The 22,583-nt window shown below is 33.5% G+C and overlaps 1 protein-coding gene and 1 long non-coding RNA gene across 4 annotated transcripts in view; one reads left to right on the forward strand and one right to left on the reverse strand.

The window, feature by feature from the left end:
- Nucleotides 1-785: 785 nt before the first annotated feature.
- Nucleotides 786-19,486, reverse strand: LOC106874711 (uncharacterized). Of its 3 annotated transcripts, XR_001410036.2 has the most exons (4): nt 19,089-19,486; nt 13,529-13,617; nt 12,267-12,312; nt 786-6,177 (listed from the first exon to the last, which is right to left on the reverse strand). It is a non-coding gene; the product is annotated as an uncharacterized LOC106874711 (long non-coding RNA). The 3 variants fall into 3 exon arrangements; XR_001410035.2 differs by lacking the exon at nt 12,267-12,312 and having other exon boundaries at nt 19,089-19,473; XR_001410037.2 differs by lacking the exons at nt 12,267-12,312; nt 19,089-19,486 and adding an exon at nt 17,926-18,015.
- The window catches only part of LOC106874710 (zinc finger protein OZF), a 32,919-nt gene continuing 28,603 nt past the window's right edge, over nt 18,268-22,583 (forward strand). The window contains exon 1 of the mRNA XM_052967094.1: nt 18,268-18,357. The gene's annotated coding sequence lies outside the window, so the exon portion shown is untranslated. The remainder of the gene's footprint in view (nt 18,358-22,583) is intronic.

The raw sequence follows: 22,583 nt of genomic DNA on the forward strand, positions 1-22,583 counted from the left end.
GTAGTATTTAGCTATACTTCTTTACATTGTGATTTCATATCCTACTAAAGTTGGTTGACCTTTCTTTCTTCTGGGGTAGATAAAATATATACCTGTCTTGAATGGAAGTTGATTTAATTGACTACACCAATCCTCAAAAATTAAGGCCTTGTTAGAAATCATTATTATGATTTGGCAATACAAAACTTTTATTTGAAAATATTTTGAAATGCCAAGCAATGTCTCCAAGAAACTTGTATGTGTTCAAGTGTAAATCATATATATCTCTGGCAAATAATTATTCAGAATTCTTTTCCTACATGTAAAACCTTTTATCAACTGGACAAGTAGACCTAAGTAGATATTATGATGAGGCCTAATAGACAGAAACATGTCTATATTGGTCTCTTACCTATGAAAATCAGATTTCTTTCTAAGCATATAAATTAACTGTAGTTTCTTATTTTCTTGAGAGTTACTAAGAATTGCCACTAGGTTTTTGTTTTCTTTAACCAACTGGGGGGGGGGGGGTTCAACTAATTAAGAATTACTTTCTGTACATCATTCAATACACCACTCTTTCACTCATATATCAATAGATGACATTTTTATTCACAATTTCTGCTTTAGAAGTTGTTTTTTAATGTTAAATACTGAAATACTTCTAATTCTAATAGATCATAAATGAACTATTTATGGAACACCAATTTTTTTTTTCAGAAGTTTTTGAAATACAGTTTTAATGCAATTTCTTACAGATGCAAAACATACACATACAAACAAAAAATAAAGGGGGGAAAAAACAATTAAAGAGAATATATCTTATTTTATTTTATTAATATACTACTATCATCAATACATTATTAAAATTTCAAATATCACCTTAAGGCTTTTGATGATATCTGCTGATACCTTTATACAATAAAGCTTCACAACCATCCAATAGCAAAGATGTAGCAGTTACTTAACAAAAAATAGTTAAGAGATAAAAGATATAAAAGTTAACAGTTGTACCTGTTCTTATGAAACTTCTCATTATTCAAGAACAGCTACATGAAAAACAACTCATAACAAGAACTTTTTTATTATGGTCCCATAAATTGCTCCATTGCATTTCACTGGTCCAAATCACAGGAAAATATTTGAATATTTACTCCTCCATTGCCAAATAAAATTTATAATAAATATTTATATATCGTCTGAACAGTTATGTACAATAACTAGTTTTATTTTTGTTGTTTTTGTTTTGTTCTTGAAAAAAAATAGGGTAAAATGATTTACAAATTTCAGTGTTAACATAAAAGCAAAATTATAACAAATTACTTTTTTCATAATGGCAAGGGTTTGAAAAAGACAATAGCTATGAAAATATTAATGGTACAAATGCAAATAAAATCCTATATGTAATAACATAACATAACAGGTATATTCCTGAGATTAGTAAAACAATCTTGTGCAATAATATTGGAATTCATATAGTGGTTACTGTTTTGCAGAAGTTAATTATTATGATGGCAATTTCACCAAAACAGTTTTGGAAATGTTCATCAATATTACCATATATGAAATTTCAAAATAGACACATTTAGTTTCGGCATGAAATTTATGCCACAAATGTAATTGCAAATTTGATTTGTTTATATTTTGCCTTGTTTTTCAGTTACTTGTTTTGAACCTATAATCCTGAGTCCTTAGTCCAATAAAATATTAATTCTTTGTTTGAACATGTTAACTTAAAAAAGTATAAAGAAATTAAAAACATTTTACTCTTGCATGTCATCATATGTGGAAATTGAAAACGTAATATTTTAAGGCAAGTACCTTTCTGTCATAACATAACTTTATTCTTTCACTGCACAAGTTTCTATATTATTTTTCTAATAGCAGAAGAAACAAGGAAATAACAAAAGCAGTCTCTATATGATCATCATCATTTAACATCCATTTTTCATGCCAGCATGGGCTGGGTGGTTTTACAGGATCTAGCAAACCACAGGACTACATCAAGCACCAATATTATCTTTGGCATGAGTCCTATGGCTGGGTGCCCTTCCTTATACCAACCACTTTACAGTGTGTATAATGAAAGAAATTTAAAAGCAAACATTATGGATACAGCAATTTATAGAGATTTAACAGCTATGCTAGACAATGCATTATCACAATTATAAATATAGATTTTTTTTTCTCTTTCAAGTAATAATTTTTAGTATATGAAATACATAATAGTATTTCTCTAGTTTAAAAAAAAATCTATATTCACCTGAAACTCTCAAGCCCTATCAACTTTTATTGATTTTTTTTCTTTTTATCATTATTCCATTGACTGAGTGATCAGTTTTAACAGATTAATCTTCTGATAGTTCAATGCACAACTTTTAACATTATTATTAACTACATGCACACTGAAAGAACAATCCACAAAACTCTCTGAAATCTATAGGTACCAATAAACTGTAAATATAAATGCATGCTCATATTTTGGGCCATGAATCAACTTGGTAAACTACCAAATAATAGATATTCAAGAAAAATGTTAAAAACCTGGAATGTGAATCAGTTCCAGGATATAAAATGGGGAAGAAAAAAATAATAATCAATAATAAGCATTCGCATGAGTAGCTGTGTAGTAAGTAGCTTGCTTACCAACCACATGGTTTTGGGTTCATTCCCACTGCGTGGCACCTAGGGCAAGTGTCTTCTACTATAGCCTCGGGCCGACCAAAGCCTTGTGAGTGGATGTGGTAGACGGAAACTGAAAGAAGCCCTTCGTATATATGCATATATATATGTATGTGTGTGTATATGTTTGTATGTCTGTTTGTCCCCCCAACATCGCTTGACAACCAATGGTGGTGTGTTTGCATCCCCGTAACTTAGTGGTTCGGCAAAAGAGACCAATAGAATAAGTACTAGGCTTACAAAGAATAAGTCCTGGGGTCGATTTGCTCGACTAATGGTGGTGCTCCAGCATGGCCGCAGTCAAATGACTGAAACAAGTAAAAGAGAGTATATAGGTCATTGCATATTCTGTGAATAAACAGATTTTAAATAAAATGTAAGAAATACATGAAGTTACAATTCATAAATTGAAAATATCTTCAAATGTTTTGTAGATGTGCTGCTATTTAAGAAGAAAACTTTTAATAACAATAAGTGGCCCAGACTTTAACTAAATATCTCTCTTCTTTTTCAGCCTCAACATGGAAGAATTTGAATTTACTGCAAATAATGAAAAGGCATACCATTCTCATTGCCCTAGCTGCCAACTACAGGGATCTAAGATTAAAACCTTAAATGTCACCAGGTCCTTCATGTTTAAAATAAGAAAAGAGCTCCTTGCTTTTAGCAGGAATATTTTCTGTGGCCAAAAGAAAGACATTCTTGACTGTCATACATTGTCAGAAAAATCAAGTTTGTCCAGTAAATCCAGGACATCATCAATGACAATCCTGGCAAGTCAATGAGGGCCATTACTAATCATTTTCATGTGCCATAGTCAACGATTGATGTGTGATGCACAAAGACAGATACAAATCCTATATTATGAGAACAGAGCAGTTCATGTCTGATAGAAACCAGGAGAACTATCTGAGTCAATTGAAGAACTTGCTGAACAAACTCAAGTAACCCAAGGAGCCAAACATGCTCTGGTGAGAAGAGTTTTGTCCAAAATCCAAAAGTAAATAGGAAGAATGATAGATAGCTCTGTACCAGCCCTACTGAAGTCCTCACTGTTATGCACACCAAGTTCCCATCATCTGTGAAGGTCTTTGGGAGTCATGAGAAATGAGGGCCATGTCATGCCTTCTCACTTTTTCCTGCAAGATATTAAGATTAATGTGGCAGCTGACATCGCGACAATAGAGACAGTTGTCAAGCTTTGGATCAAGAGAGTTGCTTAGGGGAGGTGTACATGTTCCAGCAAGACTCTGCTCCCTTTCATACAGATTGCATAACACAGGAGTGGATGACCAAAAATTTTCATAATCATGTTACTCCTAATATTTGTCCTTCTAGCTCTCCTGATTTAAACTCTCTGGGCTATTACTTTTGGGGCACCATGAGAGGAAAGCCAACAAACCTGCCCATGATACCAAGGATTTGTTGATGTCTGTTGGCCTAAGGATGTTATGGCCAACATGAATAATAATCACCTGATCAATGCATTTAGAAATTTCAGAAGCCATATCAAGGCAGTAATTGAGGCTGATGGCAGCTTTATTGAATAGCCTTTCACTATAAATATGTAAGAATGTGTACCAAATTCTATGAAAATATATTTGTTTTTTCTAATAAATAATTTTTGTTTTCTTTAAATTAAGATTTTGATCTCAAATAGCTGATGCACCCTGTGTGCATTTTAACAATGAAAAAAGCAAAAGAATACATTGCTCATATATCTTTTGAGTTGAGCAATAGAAAACTTAAGTATCTATAACTTGATGATAAAATGAAAATATGTTGTGTCTTGGGAGGTTCATTTTGCCAATAAAAATGCATGCTCACATTATATTTTACTTCTTTTAATTTTTTCTAGTAACTAATTAACCAATTAACTAATTGATTGTTTAACTAAACATTTGAACAATTAATCAATCATTTGATTTGTCAGAGTCCCTTTGTCAGTATCCTTGAGCTCATCACCTCATTGCTCCAGATCTGTTAAACCTGGGTATACTAAGGTTTATTATTATATATTTACACTTTTGAGAATGTGTGTGAGCAGCTAAGTGTGTGCGTATATGTGTCTTTCATTAAAATTGTTTTTGTCTTGTTTGGTTAGTCTCTCTGTACACAGATTATGTATGTGCATATGTACATGTTTTAATTTGAGCATGATTTACAATAACATATATATGTGTGATAAGTATTGTCATGTGTAATTTAATGGACAAGTGAAAAAAAACTCCAAATATTTAAAAAAAAAAAGACAGAAAGATCTCTCCTAAAACATTTGAAAGCACAACTTTCATCCCTAAAAAACCTGACAAAATCACATGTTCATTTATCATTCAAATTGGAACCATCTGGAAAAGTTTTTCACATATCTGAAACTCAAAAGATTTATCTCCTGTGTGTGATCTCATATGTACATTAAGGCTAGAATTATGGGAAAAATTTTTCCCACATAGTTCGCAGTGAAATGGTTTTTCTTCATTATGTGTCCTCATATGCTTTGTTAGATGGGAATTCTGTGAAAAACCCTTTCCACACATTTGACAACTAAATGGTCTTTCTCCAGTGTGTATTCGCATGTGTTTTGTTAGATGTGAATTTTGAGAAAAATCCTTTTCACATATCTCACAATGAAAGGGTCTCTCTCCAGTGTGTGTTCTCAGATGTTGTGTGAGGTAAGAATTTTGAGAAAAGTCTTTGCCACATACTTCACAGAGGAAAGGTTTTACCCCAGTATGTATCCTAAGATGTTTGTTGAGAGTAGAACCATCTGAAAAATCCCTCCCACAAACTCCACAAGAGAAAGGTCTTTCACCAGTATGTGTCCTCATGTGTTGGGTGAGATTAGAACTGTGAGAAAAATTCCTCCCACAAATTTCACAGTGGAAAGGTTTCTCTCCCGTATGTACTCTCATATGTTTAGTTAAATTGGAGCTCTCTAGAAAGTCTTTCCCACAAACCCCACAGAAAAATGGCCTTTCCCCAGAGTGTATTTTCATATGTCTTGTAAGATTGATGTTTCTTAAAAAGTCTTTGCCACATGTCTCACAATGAAAATGTAATTCTTCTGTTGATGACCTCTCATTACTTTTCTCATGTGATCTCAAGGGTAAATCTTTTCCTTCAAATTCGCTGTGAAAAGAATCTTTTCCATTGCAAATTTCCATGTGCACTCAAATATGCAGTAGAAAGCTTTTGGTCAATTTTTTTAACATTAAATAAAAATTGAAGACCCTATTGCTAAAAGTGCTTAAGTCACATTAATTTTCGTGTGACTAAAGCACTTTTAGAACTAGGGTCTTCAATTTAATCAATTTTTCACAAACGTAATTACAATTGACAAACTCTCAGTCTTTTCTTTTTTATTAAGAAAATGACTTTGGCTGAACTGTATAATCCCATAACATTAACTCTTAGTTTGTAACTAGGTTTCCTTTTTTTTCATACAATATTGTGAAATTCAAACATATTCCACAAAACTGGAAATCTATTGATATAAGCTGTCTTCACTTGTGAGTTCTGAAAAAAAACAATAAATAAATACCAATAAGCCATTCAATAGATAATATTCAATTTCAGATGTTCACACACAAAATAATAGGTTTTCTTCAACACAAACTGCATAGTATAGTAATTATAAATACACATGAAACAAGAGGAAATACACTGTTTTAAACTTCCAAAAACAGAAAATAGAAACGTACCAATGAAAAGCTTATATAGTTGTTCAATTAGCAAATAGCATCTAAATTTCCCCCAAAATCACAGTCATTTTCTTTTTTAAAGGACACATTGAATAATGCTAGAATGATTTTGGTAATAGATCTGTTCAATAAGGGTTGAACTGAGATTAAATAATAACAATTCCATACCTGCTACAGCAATTTTTCTTTCTGTAAGTTATTTAGTGATGAATACTCATTTTTTATTAAACACTACCCTTATATATGTCTAATGTTACGTTCAAGATTTAAAGAAAACAAACACACAGATTAAAGTTAAAATGCTACTTGGAAATTTACTACAATAACACTTAATAAGGTACAAAATATACAATATTATACAATACAAATGTTATTTCACAAGGAAATGACAATTACTAATATTGCTGGCCTGTTTTGAATGTCCACTCTATTTCATTATTTCCTTTTTACTTTTAAGTACAAGATACTTGACAATGGCTTCCACTTTGGCTTGTACAGGTTTGACTTTACCTTGACCAATCTTATGGCCGAGATAGATGACTTTTCCTATCCTGTCAATACAATCATCAATACGAAGAATAGGAAATGAATCACTTTTGGTTATATTGTTTATTTTTCTAAAATCTATACAAAATCTGACTGAACCATCTGGTTTGGATATAAGTAAACATGGTGAGTTCCAGTCACTATTTGTTAGATAATGACTTTTCTTTTACAAAATTCTGATTTTAACAAATTTACTCGTTTGAGCATCGGAACATCTATCAAAGAATGATCGTATTTGTTTGACATGGTCAGACCAATTACTACTCACGACAAGTACATCATCAATGTATGAGTATACACTGTCTAAACCGTTGATTATATGGTTCATCAAACTTTGAAAAGTGGTGCCAGAATTCTTCATGCCAAAAGGCATAACCTGGTATTGGTATAAACCATCAGGTGTTACAAAAGCAGAGATTTCTTTATCTAACAAGTATTTAACCTCATTTCTAATCTGAGATAATTTGATAGGATTGACTCTGTATGGGTGCTGTTTTACTGGCCACATCATGTTCAATAGCACTGGTCCTTCCTGGGACATGAGGGAACAGCTGGGGATACTCCATAATCAGCTCCAGGCGTTCATCATCTTTAAGATGCTTTAATTTGTCATCCAATTTTTGTAGAACATTTGAATTCTTGAGTTTGGCTGGTCTGTGGATGTCATCAACCGCAAAGTTGTCTATTGTTGACTCTTCAGCGATTATGGTGACGGTTTGGACCTCTGAAACACTACGGTCATAATACGGCTTGATCATTTTGATATGGCAAAACTGTTCAGACTTTCTTCAGTCATATGTTGAGACAATGTAATTGAGGTCAGAGATTTTATTTTTGATGGTATATGGTCCAAAGTATCAGGCTTGTAGCGGTGTACTGAGGATGCGTAGTAACACCAGAACTTTGTCACCAGGCTTGAATGGACAACTTCTTGACTTCTTGTCAGACCAGGTTTTCAAGTCATCTTGAGATAACTTGAGGTTCTGCCTGACCATCTCCAATGCACCATGTAGTCTTGAAGTCTATCACAATCTAGTAGGCTAATGTAACACCGTCAACTCCTAACCAGTCCTCCTTCATGAGATTCAGAGGACCATGAACAGTATGACCATAGATGGGTTCAAAAAGACTAAATCCAAGGGATTCTTGTACGACTTCTCATGCTGCAAACAACAATGGAATTCCTTCATCCCAATCCTTGGAGTGTTCAGTGCAATAAGCCCTCATCATGTTTTTTAATGTCTGGTTGAAACATTTCAAGCCACCTTGTGGCTTAGGATGGTAAGCGCTGGATGCAACCTGATAGCTGTTTAATTCGTACAAAACTTGCTGGAAAACTTTGGACATGAATTTGGAACCTTGGTCCAACTGTAACACTTTTGGGGGTCCAAAAGTTGTGAAGAACTTGATGAGTGACTTTAAAATGTTCTTGGCCATAATGTTGCTCAGTGGGATAGCTTCTGGAAATTGGGTAGAGGCACACATGATGGTAAGCAGATATTGATTTTCCAATTTTGTCTTAGTTAATGGCCCAACACAGTCAATGATGACACATGAAAACATCTCTTCAAAGGCTGGAATTGGTTGTGATGGAGCCTCTGGAATGACTTTTTTTATACAAGAATAAATCTTAACTTCATCAGCAATTTTAAATGATAATGGAAATTTTTTAATACCCCAGTTAATTTAATTATTTTACATTAGCAAATTATAACTGTAATCAATATCCTCATAAATAACTATTTTATGATATTAACTACAGTTACCCAATGATTAATAAATTTGTTTTACAATGAACTCAGGATCATTTAATGTTCAACTCAATACCATGTTATGCAAAAATCTGAAAATATCAAAATTGTAACTGGTCCTCAATAAAACTCAAACCATCTAAAACAACAATTACAATATTGTCTTTTTAAATAAGTTAAATGAGGGCCAATGCCCATGACTTACGACTGTTGAAGGCCCTATCTTGAACTAGTCAGAAAAATGCACTTTATTTCAGTATGAATATCTGTACATAAGTGTCTAAAGGGTAAAATGTGGGCTGAAAGTGACTTCTATAAGGCTAGTTCTGAAAGATAGTTATGAGTAATGTGTTTAACAAAAGACCTAGAAAATTAGGCATGATGGGAATGAGGAGAGAAGGAAGGGACGTGTCAGAAAAAGCCTGGATGGAAAGAGTATGCAGTTTAGCTGGTTTGCAGAAAACAGGTATCATATGTAGTTTGGTGATTGCTAAGAAAAATTATCTAATGTATCCTGTCTTTTTGTAAGCCAATGGGTGTGGTTTAGGATAGATTTGGCTGTTATTTCTAGTTGACAAATGACCACTTAGAAGCTCCCTAATCATTTTTGGTGAAGAAGAAAACTGTTCTCTGCTACATTGAAAGTTACTACACTCACCCATTTTTTTGATAGAATAGAACATCTTGCCTATAAAAGATGAGTACTATATTTAATAGTGACAATATCCAAGATACTTCACATCAGTAACATCTTACAGAAGAGACTGATGGGTAGATTTAGTAAAATTGCATCAATGAAATTCAAACGCTCAGCCAATGAAGGACCATGTAAGCAATTAACCTTGCCATGTTCTCTTAAACCCACAACTGACTGAATAACCATTAGCAAGTGGTCTTCCTTGTAATAAAGTTGTCTTCCCTTACACATGCTGTATAATATATACACACACAGAAAACCTGGGCAACAATAAAGTGAGTTTACTACATACAACTTAAGAAAAGAGGTGAACAATCTGATGTGTAACTTAAATTACTGCCATATACTAACCCAATTAGAATATGGTGCCAGGAATATTGGTTGAATTGAATTGGTGACTTCATCAATATATATATTACATGCGCTAATAGTTCTTTGATGATCCTATTTTCATTGTTAGTAATGTGGTTAATGGAGAGTTACAAATGAATTTTAATCTTGCTGATGAACTTTAATGACTGTTAATGAATATTATCAAATTGGTAAATATCAACTCTTAGCATCTAACTCTATCTCTGCTGTTAACTTGCCTGACAAATAGCACTTATTCAAGGAGGTTTAGAGTTTTTGATGGTTAGTGAGAAGACTGAGTCAGCTGATAAAATTAAAATTACATTACTATTACACACTGTTGGTAAACAAGATAAAGATATTTGGGGCAATTTCAAATATTAAAAGGCCTTACTAAAAATATGAGAATGCCAGAGAAAATGTTGACAATTTCTGTGATCCTAAAATTCATTTCTTTGATGCTAGGGACAGGTTCCTTTACTCTGAAGAGCATGATAGAGATATTGATGAATATCTAACAGGTCTGAGAAAACATATATGTTAATTTAGCAATTTGACTGGCCAATTGCTTTTAAATACAATGATCCTTAGTCTGGATGACATCTCATTAAGATGCAAATTTAAAGAAACTCATCATCTTGAACTGGCTAAAGCTGTAGCTATTGTAATGAAGAGCCAAAAGGAAGCAACAGAAGCCCAAGGTAGTTGCTTTTGAATATGTCAGTACTCACAGATGTTGTAAATACAAAGCAGTCAGAAAGGCCCAAATAAGTATATAAAAATTTTTTAAAAAATAAAAATTAGTGCAGGTCATAGATTTGGAGTTCAGTTTTGTCCTTTACATCACAAAGAGTATTATAAATGTGGTAACTCAGGCTATTTTGCAAATGTATGCTGCTCCACCAAAAAATAAACATAAAATCAAATAATTTAATTATCCTAAGAAAACAGATACAATGCTTATTGACATACTAGACAGGGACAACTCTTAATGAGTATGCATAGTGCCAGTTAAAAGTATTAAACATGAGGCTGTGTTAGGCACATATGCATAATGCAATGTTACCGTTGACAATTTCTAAACAGTTATTGAAAGTCATAACCAATATAGAATAAAAACCTCTTTTCAGATCATATAGTGACACTTGTAGAACGACCAGTGGTATAAGTACAGAGACTGTACTGTTTTTATGTACTTCATAGCAAATGTGTCTAATTTAAGAAACCAGTGACTGGAGTTAAAATTGTACTAGTCTTGAATTACTTCAAAAGGTTGAAGAACTTAAAACAGAAAACATGAAGTCTCGAAAATGTATTAGAAAAAATTTGCGGGTGCCTTTGAATGATTCCAGAAGCATTAAGAGGAGCTGTGACACAAGAACTAAAATCCAAAGAAATACTATAATACATTGTGCATAAGCCTTGATTCAATAGATTTTAACTGAGCTACTTGAAATAAATATTACTTCATACATACAATTTTGCAAGCTTCAGTTAAAATGCTATCTCCTAAGATTTCACAGTATTGAAAGCACAGATATCTTATTTAATAAATAGAGAAGAGTAGCAAATCATTCAATTCAATAGGCAAGATTTGCTAACAACAGTTTTCCTTTCAAAGTGAAACCAACTTCTGGGTTGTTCCAAGCAACTTTGGAACATTTGTTTGAAAGTATGCAATGTGTATTTGTGGTTATAGACAATATAATGATGTTTTATGAATCAAAGGTTGAACAAGCTATTTTACAATATAGAGACAGCGGTTAAAACTTGAATTCAAAGAATCTTAGCTTTGAGTTACATGAGTAAAATATGTTGAATATCTGCTAACCAAAGGAGTAAAACTGCAACTATATAAAATTTCTGCTATTCATACAACTGTTTACTGATTCCAGTGGAGTCAGATTATTAAGCATGGTGACATACCTGGCCAAGTTTATTCCACATCTGTGAAAATGAGAACCTCTGAGAAAGTTTACAGAAGATCAAAAGCATGACAACAGGCTAAAGTCAAGCAAAAAATGTTTGAACCAGAATGACTATTACTATTTCCTCTTGACATAGTAAAGTCTGTACTATGAAAGTAAATTCACAGTTGGCACAGTTTCACAATAAGCAAACTATCCAACTGCATAAGCATCCATGTCACTGACTCCAGCCAATCAAAAATTAAAAAAAAGAGCTAAGCCCAGTAGTTTTGGGAGCTGAGACCTTTCACAAGCATGTGTATAGTTTCTCATTCGTAGGAGAGACAGATCATAAACCCTTGTAAATATTCTGCACAAACTCCTTACAAGTTTCTTCCAGGGTTGCAGAAAATTATGTATAGACTGTGCAAGTATGATTGCACATTAAAATATGTACAAAAGGAAGAAGTGATAACTGCAGATACACTAGTCTTTCACTCATACGACAGACAACTTGGTTTAAAATTGATTTGTCACCAACAAATCAATTTAAAATCAATGATGAATGACACAAAAATTGCAGAAATGAAAGCTGAGACTGCTAATGATAATTAACTGGCTGAATAAGTACAAGTTCTGGAACAGGACTGACCTGAAAAACACTGTCTATTACCAGAGGTTATTACAAGTTTCTGGAACTGCAAAGATAAATTAACACATGTCCAGGGAAATATTAGTCAACAAATACAAAATTATTGTTCTTCTGGTAACAAAACAACAAATGCTTAATTTATTTAGATTACTTGCAGCGTCTAGAGAAAGAGAATTAATGTGTTGGCCTAGGATATCAACAGATATCACTGAACTGGTTGACAAATGTGGTATGGGTATACAGCATCAGAGAAGCCAGTAAAGTAGAGATGCTTGAATCAATACCAGTACTGGAATTGCTAGGATCAACAGTTAGAGCAGAATTGTTTCATATACAAGAACTTTCAGTTTTTCATTCTTGTGAATTACTACAGTAGGTTCACCGAATATAGTGAACCATCAGACACAAAAAACAAACAGTCACAAACCACTGTTAATTTCAGTTTACAAGACATGATCTTCCAGTGAAACCCGGTAGACATATACTTGCAATTTAGCAGATAATTGTTCAATGTATTTTCCAATATTGAGAAGTTTGAGCACAACACTTCAAGCAAAGAACTCCTGGTCCCACACACTCCTAGACATATCAGAAAGAGCTGTTAGAATTTTGAAATCACTGCTACTGAAAGTAGATGATCCATATCTTACACTTTTAGACTACACATTAGTTCACCATTTGGTCTAAAACCTAGAACCTTATTGTCCATCAGTTAACTCCAGTTGAAATCTGATATATCTCACAACCTTGTCTATTCATAGAGTGAGTAAAGGCTAAAATCTATTTTAAAAGATCAGCCAACAATCTATCCCCATTAAAGACAGGGAACTTTGTAAATGACTATCAGTGAGCATGACTGGGTAACTGTAAAAGTAACCAAATAGGTTGGTAACAAAAAAAGTTATATAATGACAGAGTTAGAAAAGTTACCATTGAAACAGAAACCACCTCTACATGTTGAAATAAACCTTTACCCAATAACCTGCACTTAGCAAATAGCGATGTTGACAAGTCTAATGATGCTGTTTCATATGTGGTTGAAGAATTAACCATAAACCATTTTAACTAACAAAAAAAGTTATCAATGTTAGATGTGCATCTAAAACCTTGTTGTATTGTTAAATTGTTATACTTGGAACTTGGAGATGCTGTGAAGTAACACAGAATCTGGTGAACCATAAACAATACACAATCTGTTGAAAGGAAATGGGATTGTAAAATTCTGGTTAGGCAAGATAGTGATTTGCAGTCACAATACTGACCTAAACTGAACAACAGGTGATCAATTCAAATACCTTCAGTTCTGAGTATAAATCCTGCCAAAATTATCAGCCTTTCATCTTTCCACAATCTGTAAGAAATAAAAATCATTCCAATAGCATACCCAAAGAGAAGTTTTAAAAAACTAAATCAAATTCTATAATATTTCAGAAGCTTATTTCAGTAGCTCTTATAATCCTTTGTCATACAATGGAATGCCAAAAAAAAAATCATATTTTCATTAAACATTCAGAAATGCAAGAAAAAACTTGAGTTAATAATTGCTAATATTAATTCTTCACAAACTGCTCCAAAGATTATAATCTATCAAGTTTCTGCATAATGTCACGATGTTTAAGAAAAAGACAGTTGATATTTCCACTTGCTTTGATATATTTAAAGATGTGATGCATTCAAAAACTTATAATTAAAAATGACCTAAAAGAAATAATTCAAATGATTTATATCAAAGATCTTATATAAGTGGTAAAGTACAAAATGATAGTGGCATTTTGTCTATCTTTACATTCTAAGCTCAAATTCTATTGAGGCCAACTTTGCTTTTCATCCTTTCATGGTAAATTAAATAAGTACCAGTTGGACAGCATTTCATCCATCTTTACGTTCTAAGTCCAAATTCCACCAAGGTTGAATTTGCTTTTAATCCTGTTCAGGCCCAATAAAATGAGCACCAGTCAAGTACTGGGGGTCAATGTAATCAATTAGCACCTCACCAAATTTCAGGCCTTGTGCCTATAGTAGAAAGGATATTATTATTCAACAATGCTTTTGGGCTTTTGGCAGTGAAGGCTCATGGCCTAGTAGTTTGGATGCTGGGCACACAGCAGTTAAGTTGTGGGTTCTCATCACAGACTGGGTTGCATTGTGTCCTTGAGCATGTTGTTCCAGTACACTCAGCTGGAAATCTGTACCAGTAGCACATATAGATTAACCCTGCAAAAGACTAGTATCCCATTCAAAAGAAAGTTTTGTATATTCTGCCCAAACACCTTGAAAATCTGAATGAATTCCAGCCTGATGAACCTGCAGGCTCAAAACAGATGCTGCACTAACAACATTGTTAGAGCAGTGGATATAGTGCTTTGTAGTATACATGTCAACTCTTTATGTTCTGAGTTCAAATCCCAAAGCAATGCATGGGCAGAATTATTAGATTATTGAATAAAATGCCTTGCGGTATTTCTCTCATCTCTTTGAATTCTGAGTTCAAATTCCATTGAGATTAACTTGCTTTTCATCACTCTAGGGCTGATGAGATAACGTATCAAGTACTGTGTTTAAAAGTATCAACTTAACCTCTGTGCAGCCCCCTCTCCTAAAAATCTCAGGTCTTGTACCTATGTTAGAAAACAATCATTATTAAGGCAGCAAGCTGGCAGAATTGTTAGCATGTCGGGCAAAATGCTTAGCGAAGCAGCATTTCATCCATCATTACAATCTGAGTTCAAATGAGGCCAAGGTCAACTTTGCCTTTCATCCTTTCGGGGTCAATAAATTAAGTACCAATTGCGTACTAGGGTCGATATAATCAAATGGCCCCCTCCTGCCAAAAATTTCAGGCTTTGTGCATATAGCAGAAATAATTATTATTATTATTACTATTAAAGCAACAAGTTGGCAGAATTGTTAGCACACCAAGCAAAATGCTTGGTGGCATTTTGTCCATTTTTACATTCTGAGTTCAAATTTCACCAAAATCGATTTTGCCTTTCATCCTTAGCAATATTTCATCCATTTTTATGTTCTGACTTCAACTTCTGCCAAAGTTGACTTTGCTTTCCATCCTTTTGGTGTCAATGAAATAAGCACTGGGTTGCATTGTACCCTTGAGCATGTTGCTTTTGATCCTTTAGTAGAAAGGATCATTATTTTATTGTTACTGCTGTTGTTGTTGCCACTATTGTTGTTCACTGTAGACAGTTATATTTTCAGAGTTCTGTGCAGAAGATATTTTTTTCAAGACTATATTATGCAAAAAATTTTGGGGAAATTCATTTTACTATCAAGAGAATTCAAAAATATTGGACATCTAACCAATGACAAAGAAGTAGAGGACATAGCCAGGGACATCAGTACAGACATAGACATTTGGCTGGCCACCTTTGCAACAACACTGACAGATGGTGAGCATACAAGTGATACCCAACACCACATGGTCTGCACAGACGTGCAGCTCTTGATGTCATTCGACTTTGAAGACCCAGAGTTGTACACTGTTATGGAAACAGAGCAGAAGGCAATCAAAGTGATGGCACAAAGCAAGAAGCCCAGTTACTATTTGTGTGGAAATAAGAGCAAGTTGAGGACTCACTGCCTAGAAGAGAAAGAAAATTGACTGAAGAAAGGCAAAAGAAGAAAGAGGATGATAGAAAACAACAGCAGCAGGTTCCAGAAGCTGTTTCTAGTGTATCATCAATCAACTCCAAGGATAGTAAGAGTGAAAAAAAAATCACTTCAACCTCACCAAGAGGCGGTGGGGGCTTTCCTCCCAGCAAAGGGCCAAACAGAGACCATAGCTAAGAGTGTAACCCCATTATCACAAGACTATGGAGAGATGGAAACTGGAAATAAGTGGAAAACTACTAAAATACTAAAAAGGGGTAAGAAAAATAAAGATTGAACTTGGCCAGAAAATAAAGAAAGATTGGAGAACCCTCATTAAAAGGCACCCATCCCCATGAGGCTTTGGACCTTTACAGTAATTCAGAAAGAACAACTCTACCTAGTTGACCAAACACTGGCCCTTATAGGGCACTCAGATACTATGCTGATTAAAAAGGAGTTGAGTGACAAGAACTAGGAGCTTATAAATGAAGGACATTTAATAAAAACCAAAGTGGTGGTCTACTAACAACTTAGGAATTATGCCTTCAGTTCAACTGAACCTTAGCTCTTCATAGCTCAGCTGGGACTAAAGAAGCTTACAGGCAGCTTTGGAGAGACCAGTTTGTTTCCTATGTTAGACTTTCCCTCCAAGTTCATTTAACATATGCAGTTCCATATCTGCTGTATAATATTTCTGATATCAAAATCACACTGCACTTCAAGGTGGAACTTCAGACATCCACATCTCTTTGAAGTGAACATTAGTTTCACATTTAGGATATCTTTCTGTAGGCAACCATTGGTCATTGGCTCATTTATGCATATCTAAAAGGCATTGAATAAGGTATATAGAGTTTAGTGAATGGCTCCAGAGTTAATGAGCAAAATTTAATAGCTTCATACATGGAACAGCCAAATGTACATCCAGGGACAATGCTAGAGTAAGCTTTGCAATGTGCACTTCCCACTTACAATTGTTTGCCAAAGACAACCAGAAGTGGTAGCTTACAATGTATGATATATATTAATTCAGTATTATATCAACACTTCAGTTGATGATGATAGTTTTCTGCTACTACTAAAGCACTGTTCTGGAAATGTCCTCACGTGCTCTCTTTATTACTAAGTTTTTGTGTTTTTCATCAGATTAAGAAATTATGTCCAAGTTATTTGGAATTTGTAAGGCACCCCCAGAATTTAACACTCTGGATGATTGCCAGGTTTGTCTCATGTGTAGTGGATAAACATTAATCTTACAAGTGAGGAAGCTGGATTTCATACCTACTGATCTGAATTAGGAGTCAAATGTTCTTTGACCAATGAATTTAATTCTACAAACCCCAGTTCACCTAGCTGCTAGAATATACCAGTTATACACTGGTACCAACCAGAAATGAGATTTATCTCACACTTGTGAACACTGTATAGTCATTGCTAAGTACTAATTTATATTGACACTTCAAGGTTTGTGAGATGGGTAAAGGACTGTTTAGAATTCCGAAAGTAGAATTTGCCTCGTCTGTGTACATGTTAATTTCCACAGCTCTAAGAACTAGTCTTGGTGATAACCACAAGATGTGTCTTTCAATGATTAATGATAAATTGTTAGTCTGCATTCTTACAAAATAAGACATGTACACTCTGATCCAAAACAATTTTCTCAGAGTTCATACACACAGTAAATTTTGCTGAAAGAAAGAGGGTTTTATACATTGTTTACATTCTTATGCAGAATATGCCATTCACTTTGCATTGTGGACTTAGAAAAGCTAGCTAGAAACTTTCTTTGCACAGAGAAACGAGAGGATAAACTCCTTGTCTACCTCTGCAAATGTGAAGTAATATAACAAATGGAACTAGTGGGGAAAGAGCAACAAGCTGAGAGGGACACAGCCTGTTAACACCACAAACTGCAAAATATTTTAGCTTGGATCTAGAAAACTGGTAAATAACTATTGCAAATAAAAAGAGAGAACTGTCTATATTAGATTTTTCTTCTCTCAAATGGGAAAAAAAAATCAGATATAAAAACGCTGATGGAAATTGAACTAACTTAGAATCAAAATATTTCTTATAAACTCATAACATCTAATTTCAGAAGAAAGCTGCTGGTGACTTGTACTATTCTTACAGCGGCCCGATTAGGGCATTTCCTGGTGGTTCGACAATGACAAACTCTCCAGAAAACAAATCGTGAAATGAATAATCTTTAAACACAGGTTAAAGTTAAGCTTTAGAACTTGTTACGTAGTTTTCTAATCCCAATTTCGTTGACAAGGTATCATTCAATTCCAATCAGCTTTACGTCATAAAGGATATCACGAAGAGAAGAGAATTTCACTATTGATTCGGCTTGAAATTTTTACTGACCCACAAGTAATAGAAAACTGAAACAATTTTAAAATCAATATTAAAATATTTTTCAATGAAAAATATACTTTGCCCAACTACATTGACACCCAAAGTCTTCGATCTTTAAAAACAGGTTAGTGCAAGTAAATATATTAAATTTCTTTTTGATGTATAACTTCAATATATTCACTCAAGCTTTAATTCTTTAAAAATAAATTCGAAAGAAAATACTGTTAGGATCTTAAAAACAATAATGGCTGGAATACATTCGAGGATGTCACAAAGTGAGTGCCCATCGTTTATGTTATGACTTTTAAGAAAAATAATAAACACAGGTTTTCAGACATAAATACATTCAGTGGCGATTTTTATGAGAAACGTATTTAATTTGCATAAATTTAATCATTCGGAAAATTTACGAATGAAAAAGAGAATGTATGATTATAAAGCTATGCTGACCATTTAAGTGAAGGTGGTGGGTGGGTGGTGTCATATAATGGACGACCAAGCTTTGCCGTGGGTCAAGTTGTAAACAAATATTTCACTTCGGAGAAGGCACCAAGGAATAGGAAAATATTTCGCTTTCTTACTCTATAAACATTTCTACTGATATATAAAACAGATAACACGAAAAAAACAATTCAAATTCCAAAGCCTACAGTAAACAGAAAACTTTATCAAATTTACAGAACTACGCTTAGGAGCTGACATTTTAATAAACACAATTATAGCCAAATTCTGTTGGATACTTGAATGATTCTGTCGAGTGAAATCATAATTAGCAACCAAATAACGTGAGGATTTAACGCAAATCATATTATTGCCACTAGTTTAAAAAGTATATAGAACAAAACGATGACTTACTATTTGACAAGAAAATAACGACAGTAAAAATACCGGTATGAAAGTTTCCGAGGAGAGTCCGAGGCTAAGCTGTTATAGTAGTTGTTGTAGTTGTTTACTTTATCTACGGAAGACCAAGAACAGCATAAAATTATTTTGCTGACACGTCTTGGAGATTGTGATAAATGAAAATGACAAATCTATTATTCTCCAATGTATTTTATTTGCGTCGTAAATTATGATAAACGCACTTCAAGAAATTATTTTAGCGAACATTATCATGAAAATATTTTACTCTATTTCTGCCACATCAATAGATTCGACCGAATGATAAATTCCAAGTTGGCATATCGTTTTTTTAAAGTGTATTATTAATATTTAAACGTGGTAATTATATTTTCTTTTAATACATTAATTTAAATTTCAAAATGGCGAAAATCATTATACAAATGCAGCAAAAACCAATTTGGGAATTATAGAAAAGAAAATACTTTGAGGTGAGGGTGACAGTATTTACTACAAACAGGACTTTCAGACAACTTGAATGTTACTAAGATATTTTGAGGTTAGGGGAAAATAGAATTCTCTAGAATAAACAAAATTTTACTTTTGCTGCTCATTATAATGTAAATTAACCAGGGAAAAAAAGAGTAAATTATAATTTTGGGTTTCTGTATGCCTTAACAACAAAAGCAAGACATGAGATATTTTTCAAGTCTTCATCAATGGCCAAAGTATTAACTGGCTATTAGTTTATTCCAAATTAGTAAATGTTGCTCAGTCTCTACAACAGAATCCCTAATTGCATTCCAAATCTTGTCAGCCAAAACATTTTTATATAATTAATTGTATCTGTTTTCCCTTCGAAGCCTTCTTTCACCAATTCCCATCACATAATGCATACTATCCATATACATTATAAATTAATTCTAGCAGAGCTATTTCTTTTATATCAGTCAATACTGATGCTCCACTGTCACTTTCTAAACAAGCTTGTTCTTAGACTTTCATATTCATGTTGCATAGCCAACAATTATATTCTAATCCTCCAGCTTTGTGGTTTATATTTAATTAAGATACACTTCAAAAGCTACATGTTCATTATGCAATCTATCTGTTGGAACATTTTAATCGTTTTTTGTTGGTAACAAAAATAACAATCAGTATATGCCTGTTAATTTTGTATTTCATACTCATTCACAGCACAAATTACATCACTTGCACCATAAAACTTTTATACGACCTCAAGCAAACCACCAGAGAACACACCATGGCCTGCAGTCTTTAACCACACAGCATTTATTTTATCAATTTAAGCTTCTGTGTGAAGCTAAAAAACCAAAATATACTAAAAATGCATCTTAAACCCTTTATGTATAAGAAAATGATAAAAAAAGAAAGAAAGAAAGAAAGAATAGACAGTTAGATGCTTCTGTTGTTGAACTTTTTTGTATCTTCCATGAATTGGAAGATCTTATTTTTGGTTGGTAGATCCTTGAGAATGAAATGTACAATTTGGTAAGCATTCAAAGACCAGTTTCAAAGTGTCATCTTTCTCAGGTTGATAACTTTTGAATTGGAACAAATAGTGAGAAAGTTTCTTGGTGGTTTCCACTAGAACATAATAATGATCCTATGCAACATTTTCATGATAATATATAGTTTAACCCTTTAGCATTTAAACTGGCTATATCCAGCCTAACTGCTTTATGTCCAAACTGGCTAAATCCAGATCTCACATATGCCCAACAATGCCATTCTAAAAGTAAACAATCACATCATTGAACTCTCAGCTATGAGATAATGCATAATTCAGAGCAATATGAATAAATAACCATTACATCTGACAGAGTAATCTGAATTGCAAACAGAATAGTGATAGTGTGGAACTAATTCTACTCTATTATACAGATAGTTGCATTTCTGCTGTGTTCATTGAGACCACTTTTTGCATAATGATCAAGTGAAGTGGAAAAAGAAAGCAAATGGCTCCCTGAACAGGATGCCAGTTAACCACAGGAAACTTTTTTGTGCAGATAAAACTGAATTTAGTATTCTGAGCCATTGCCAATTTTACAGAACTTTTGTCCAACAGTATGCACGTGCAACTAAACAGTTATTTAAAGTCACATGAGCAGACCTCTGATAAAAGACATTCCACCTTGATAATAGTACCTTTGTATAAGCAATTACACTGTCAGAAAGAGAAGACCACAGGGTTTTCAGAATGGTGTGCCTAATGAAAATTTACCTTGAATACTTTTAGTAGTGTGTCCCACCAGATGATGGGCCATGTCTCATATTGCCCACTTCTCAGAAAAGATTGTCCATCATTTTACACCACATCTAGTTTTTAGGTACCTTTAGCCAATTCTGCATAATTAATTATGCTAAAAAGGAGTATCAGAACTGTACAGAAACCAGGTATTGGAAACTCAATTTTAGTAAGATAAATGCAGTAGAGCATCATGTATGAACAGGATATCAAGCATTTGATATACCAGCTGATTCACAAGAAACATGTAAGTTATTTTACCTAAAGCAAGGTTAATGATAGTATTTTGTCTGGAATTTAAGATGGCTAAAAGTTTAAATGACTGCTTTCTATGCTAGCATATGAATGTGTCAAAAGTGTGATGTTCCATTTCTATGAAATGTAGAAAGTTAAACTGAAAGACATGCAACAATTAGAAATATCAAATACTTGCTGCATTCATTTGTATTTAACTGATCTCAGGTTTCTACTCTGAACTTGAGATACAGCTGGAAAATGAGATGAGAAAACACCTGGGTATCAAATTCAGTTATACATTTCCTGTGGTAAACAGGCTAAACTTTAGGAAACACTGACCTAATCAGACCAAATTGGCTTACATATGCAATCATTCTTAAATGAATAACACAATGTAACACATGTTCATATATGCATTTTTTGCCACTAAATTCAAAAATCACATTTGCTTTGACGTAACATCGATAGTTATTTATTTATTCCTAATTTCATATTTGCTCGTTATATTTGTAACTTTTCTCTACAGCACTTTGTTGGTTCAATCTATTCTAATATTGTAAGGATAATTACACAACATTTAGTACTTTTTCATATATTGAAAGGTATTTAGGAAGTATAATATTAGTTAGAACAAAAAGAAACAATAAAACTCTGCACTGTAAATGCCTTGATGACTCTTTTCTTAAGATAAGAAGTGCTTTGATGATCGAGATTTTCTGGAGTGTATATTTTCATCTCTTCTGACTAGAGACAATATATAATCTCCCATCATAGCAGTAACCCATCGTCCTTGGTATCTTCTTCCCATAGTTGCGATGTCCTGATGAAATCTCTCACCATGCTCCTCACTGACATCACCCAAGTTTTCAGGGTAAAAATCTAGGTGAGAGTGCAAAAATGAACCTTTAAGGACATATGACAACCCATTTTTCTTGAAGTTTTCAATAAGCTTTGCTACCAGCCGTTTGTAATTAGGATCCTTGTGATTTCCTAGGAATCCATGA

This window comes from Octopus bimaculoides, chromosome 4, assembly GCF_001194135.2.
Source record: "Octopus bimaculoides isolate UCB-OBI-ISO-001 chromosome 4, ASM119413v2, whole genome shotgun sequence".
NCBI classification, from domain to species: Eukaryota; Metazoa; Mollusca; class Cephalopoda; order Octopoda; family Octopodidae; genus Octopus; species Octopus bimaculoides.